The 6,000-nt window shown below is 41.3% G+C and overlaps 1 non-coding gene across 1 annotated transcript; it reads right to left on the reverse strand.

Moving 5' to 3' along the window:
• Positions 1-2,967: 2,967 nt before the first annotated feature.
• LOC120255619 lies at positions 2,968-3,074 on the reverse strand. Its single transcript, XR_005535054.1, has one exon. It is a non-coding gene; the product is annotated as a small nucleolar RNA R71 (small nucleolar RNA).
• Positions 3,075-6,000: the final 2,926 nt, after the last annotated feature.

Consider the following 6,000-nt stretch of genomic DNA (forward strand, 5'->3'; position numbering starts at 1 on the left):
TTAGTGTGATTTTGATTTCCTTCGACCCGTTTAACCAAGGTTTAATCTCTAATAAATTGTAATTAGCTTAATCATTAAATTCCCAAGTGAAGTCGATTTAAGCACTATTTTTTTTCCATTGTGTCTAGTTCCTTATTTCCTCTGATTCGGCCCTTTCCTCTTTCATTGTTATCTATTGAAATTGAAAGTGAAATCAATCTTTGTTATTTAGTTAGCTAGTGAAGATAGAGGTAGTACTTCTATTATCTAGTCTCTGTGGATTCAACATTTCTATTAGCATGTATTACTTTGATTGACGCGTACACTTGTGTTCATATTGCTTTCAGTTAATCAAGTTTTTGACACTGATTCCGGGGACTAGATATATTAGGAACACTCTTATTTGTTAGACTGGGTATTTTTATTCTTTTACTTTGTAACTTTAAGTTGAGGATTCATAAGTGCTTGTGTGATATGAATGCAAAGCATTCTTTTCTTATGTTGAGCATTACTTTTCTCGGGTTTTTACACTAACATGTGTGTTTTTATGTTACTTTCGTGCAGGTAGGGTTGTGAGGCCGAGTATGAAGGACCAATGTGGATCATAATGCACCGATTTTGGAGGAAATCTTGCTAAGGTTCAAACGCGAAAACATAGGTCGGGTGCGAGATGCTAGAGTGTGTGCCAACCTCCTCGTATTTGAGTTAGCACAACCATTTGGAGGGGCACAAGGGCAGTCACACTCAAGCATTCTATCTTATGCACGTAGAACAAGATCTCCACCAACTTGTCCATCATTAAAGAAGCAAAGCAATCCACGATGTGAATGTGTGCCCGTTTGCGTCACCTCGATGAAAGTATGGACTCAGAAAGTATTTTAGGCTAGGTAATGCAGCAGAACACTGTAGCGAAAGTATTATAGCAACACTGTTCATAGCCGGCCGAGAAAACATGAATTCAGAGAATCCACACAGGCGTGTGGAAATTATACACGGCCGTGTGGAAATTCCACATGGGTGTGTGAAAAATCCACAGGCCCGTGCGGTCGCCCGATTCCAGCCCTATTTAAAGCCGATTCAGCCCCGATTTCAGTATTCTTTTCTCCATCTTTTCCCCAACTTGAGAGAGGGTTTCGGCTAGGGTTTTGAGAGGTATTGGATAGGGTTTTGGAGAGGTTCTACGGCTCCCACATCATCATTCCTTAGGAAGAAGGTTGGTAGGGGAGCTTCCGTCGAGGCGTATCCTATATCGGACAAGAGAATCTTTGGACGACGAGTAGAGGACTTTCCACAAGACCATCAACACGACTATCGAGGGGGTTTCTCTATGGATTCATTGCTTTTACATTATATTTCTTTGATTGTACTTAGCTCCATGGAGAGCTAAACCCCTAGTGGGTACTTGGGTATTTGTGAACCCTAGGATGTATTTGTTTCATTGAATCTCTTTGTTATGCTTTCAATTAATTGATGTTTATTGTGAGTTCCAACCTTGAATGCTTGATTGTATGAACATTTCCCCTAGAGTGACACTAGGGTTGAGAGTTCTTGTTGGTAACCTCGTGAGTGAGTGACACACCACGAGCATTAGACAAAGCTAGGTTGGAGAGGGTTGAGAGGGTGAGTCGAGAGGTACAGGAGCGTCCGCTTTTCCCTCCGACGTGATAGATTCTACCTCCGTTCCTCGAGTTCTTTGCGGCCACAATAGAGTGAATGGTCTAAAAGATGACCCTCCGCTGGGGCTTAGTTGCGCGTGTAACGGAGTGAAGCGTTGAGGTGATCTTAGTATCTAGGGCTTAATTGTGATTAGGGACCTTCCACCTGGACCAAAGGGTTAGGTCTATAATTAAGAAGAGATTTATCACTTGGTATCCCCAGAGCTTATTGCAACTCTATTCGAGTGCGAGGTTGAGAGGTTATTTAATCTCTCCGCCGGGACATGTATAGAGTTAAGCATAGTTGACCTTAGATTTGGGAGTATGTATTTAAGGATTTCCACGACTCACCATTGCGTTGATTAGGAAGAATTATAGAGGGTTCTTGCACTTGAAACGATTGTCCTAGGCGGAGCATTATCCGAGTACCCCATCTTTATCGATTGCCTTACCTCCCTCTTTACTCGTACCCTCTTACTTGTTGTTTTTACTTTTGAGAATTGAATCATTGTCACACTAATCACTACTGATCTTTCATATAGCTAAGAAGCAGATTAAGTGTTTTTATTCCCTATTCCCTGTGGATTCGATACCCACTCATCAGGGATTATTATTTTGACAAACCCGTGCACTTGCGGGATATACGCAAGGGGAACTTATCAAGTTTTTGGCGCCGTTGCTGGGGAATAGGCGTTTAGAGATACTTTACACTTTGTTTTCTTAGCTATTTCACCATACATTCTATTTCATATCTTCTTATTCTATCATCGTTCTAATTTCTTTTTCTTTCTTTTTGGGTGCAGCTCCAGGTTATGACCTGAGGGAATCCCTCAATATTGATTGAAGGAGATCCTGAGCTTGAACGTACACTTAGAAGAAAAGGGAAAGAGCCTGTACAAGAACAGTCTAATTTAGCTGATTTGGAAGTGGAAGGATCTGAAAACATGGCAGAACAGAACGAGCAACAGCGGACATTATATGATTATGCCAGACTTTCAGTGTTGGGGACACAATCGAGCATTGTGCATCCCACATTACAGCTCAGAACTTTGAGCTGAAGCCGTCATTTATCCACATGTTGCAGCAATCCGCACAGTTTAACGATTTGGCTGATGAGGATCCAAACAGTCATATAGAGAGTTTTCTCGAGGTGTGTGATATGGTGAAGATAAACGGAGTGACGGATGATGCCATCAAGTTGAGAGCCTTCCCATTTTCCCAAAAGGGGAAAGCGAAGCAGTGGCTACATTCATTACCTAGATCATCAATTACCACATGGGAGGAGATGGTAGAAGCTTTTCTTGCCCGTTATTTCCCTCCCGAAAAATTAGCAAAGCTTAGAAATGAGATCTCATCCTTTGTTCAGTTGGAATTGGAGTCTCTATTCGAGACATGGGAAAGGTTCAAGGAACTCCTGAGAAAGTGCCCGCAACACGGATTTCCGGAGTTGATGATTGTTCATACCTTTTACAACGGTTTGAATCCGAGTACAAGGCAACTCTTGGATGCGGCAGCAGGAGGTACTTTAGGTAGCAAGACCCCCGATGAGGCCCGTCAATTAATTGAGGAAATGGGGCTAAACAGCTACCAATGGAACGCTAGGGGGAAGAAAAAGGTGGCCGGTCTCCATGAAATAGATGTGGTAACTTCATTGGCGGCTCAAGTGGAAAATTTGAGTGAGAAGTTAGATCTTCTAACTTCAAATAGAGTGGCAGCCATGACTAATTGCACCGGGTGTGGTGGAGGACATGCTCCTCCGATTTCCTGATCTCTATCGGTGATGTTTCTTCGGTGGAGAACGTTGAATTTGTAGGTAATGGCATGAGGCCTCAAGGAAACCCATATAGCAATACCTACAATTCTGGTTGGAAGAATCATCCCAATTTCTCATGGAGTAATCAGGGTCCACAAAAGGCTATGGGGCCACCGAGTTTCCAACAACAACAACAAGCCTCTCAGGTGGAAAACAGAGTCTCAGGTTTGGAAACACGAATGAATGACTTAGAGAAGCACTTGACTAGTGATCAGTGCTTGAGTGAACATGTTTTTATGCATGTTTTACATACATTGAGCATCATATTTTATACGGTTTATGTCTCATTTCGTGTATTGGGTGTTCTTTTATGCATATAGGTTGTGAAGGCATTGGGAATTCAAAAGGGAGCGAAGATAGGCTATCATGGCATAATATTGGGAGTTCTTGTACAAATCAAGTTGGAAGACACAAGAGGAGTTCGTGTATGAGGAGATGTGTGCCAACTTCCATAGTTTTGCAAGCCAATTTATTAATGGAAGGGCACAAAGGCAGCCATGTCTCCACATTCCTCCTCTTTGTAAAGCTCTCTCAAGTTGGGGAAAAGATGGAGAAACTAATGCTGAAATCGGGGCTGAATCGGCTTTAAATAGGCTGGAATCGGGCGACCACACGGGCCTATGGATTTTTCACACGCCCATGTGGAATTTCCACACGGCCTTGTATAATTTCCACACGCCCGTGTGGATTCTCTAATTTCTTGTTTTCTCGGCCGGCTGTGAACAGTGCTGCTACAATACTTTTGCTACAATGTTTCGCTACAACACCTGGCCTAAAATACTTCCCGAGTCCATACTTTCATCGAGGTGACGCAAATGGGCACACGTTCACATCGTGGATCGCTTTGCTTTTTTAATGATGAACAAGTTGGTGGAGATCTTATTCTATGTGCATAAGTCAGAATGCTTGAGTGTAACTGCCCTTGTGCACCTCCAAATGGTTGTGCTAACTCAAATACGAGGAGGTTGGCACACACTCTAGCATCTCACAACCGACCTATGTCTTCGCGTTTGAACCTTAGCAAGATTTCCTCTAAAATAGGTGCATTATGATCTACATTGGCTTCTTTCCTTCATACTCGGCCTCACAACCCTACCTACACGAAAGTAACATAAAAACACACATGTTAGTGTAAAAACCCAAGAAAAGTAATGCTCAACATAAGGAAAGAATGCTTCGCATTCATATCACGCAAGCAGTTATCAAACTCCCCCACACTTAAGCTTTTGCTTGTCCTCAAGCAAAAATTAAACATAATGTGCATAGATGAAGGAAATATTGGAAGTGCTTGGCTTTAGGTTCACCAAAGTGTACAGAGAGAGCATTCTATAAGTAAGGGAAATTTCAACATTAAATACAAAAAGTCAAAGCTCTAGCTAAAAACTTGAATCAAAAAGGACAACAAACCCGAAATCGTGTACGTGTGTGAACTCAGTCAAAACAACCCAAGGTATACTACTCAAAATTCTTAATACAAGGGACTTATTTATCTACAAAAGTGACAACAATTCCAAAGATGGTAGTACCCTCACACATCCTCTAAGGTAGCCCTTTCCAAAGCGGCCGCTAAGGTGGTGGCTTTCACACTATCGAGGTGGTAGCTCTTTCTACCTGAGTGGTAGCTTTTACTCATCCTATGACATAGCTCTTTCTCTCATTAGGGCATAGCTAGTATTGACTTATGAGAGTAACTTCATACTTCATAGGTTGTAGCTCTTTCCACCCAACAAGCACAAATAAAGAATAAAACTATTTTGTTTTTTTTTATTTTCCTTTTTTTTTTTCAGAATTTAACACAAGAAACAACTATAACTAGTCCCTCTAACATCGAACATGAGTTTCCAATAGAGTTTAAAGAGTGAGTAGTGCACTGAGTGTAAATCGGGTAAAAATTCCTAGAAATTCAAGCAAGAACTAGAGCATGAAAACATTCAATGTTAAAATTTCTCCTAAACTCAAGAATACAATCATTGTAACTAAGGTGAACCGCCATTGGCTATGTGAGCATGTATATCAATCAAGAACAATAAAAAGGATGTGTGCACTATGAAACTCCCCCCCCATACTTAAGTTGTACATTGTCCTCAATGTACATATTCAAGCTCACTCAAAAAATATATATTAATAAAGAATATATGTGGGAGAAGCAATCAAAACAATACTCCCCTGACTCCTAGTGTCGCGTTTGATGGAGCTAAGTCCTTGGGAGTAATGTTCCGACGGGTTTGTGAAGCTCACACGGCCAAGTGCCAAAGCACTTTGGTCGTGCCCATGACAAAGTCTTAATTTCCAAGATGACAAGACCATCTGCACGCATACACGAGTGGGGTCAGTGAAGCACAAGAAAAACAAAAATAACTCGAGTATATAAAAGATAAAGCAATGAATACAACTTGAGGTGCAAATTGAAAATAAACTCATAAGGAGAATCCTTTCTGAGTGAACAAGTCTAAAATAAAATGCAAAATAAAGAAAATACAGAAAAATAAAGTCAAATGTCGGTGTCACGCTCTGTTGGCTTCTCTGCAGCTGCTGGTGGTGGAGAAGCACATG

The sequence above is a fragment of the Dioscorea cayenensis genome, unplaced genomic scaffold, assembly GCF_009730915.1.
Source record: "Dioscorea cayenensis subsp. rotundata cultivar TDr96_F1 unplaced genomic scaffold, TDr96_F1_v2_PseudoChromosome.rev07_lg8_w22 25.fasta BLBR01001109.1, whole genome shotgun sequence".
NCBI classification, from domain to species: domain Eukaryota; kingdom Viridiplantae; phylum Streptophyta; class Magnoliopsida; order Dioscoreales; family Dioscoreaceae; genus Dioscorea; species Dioscorea cayenensis.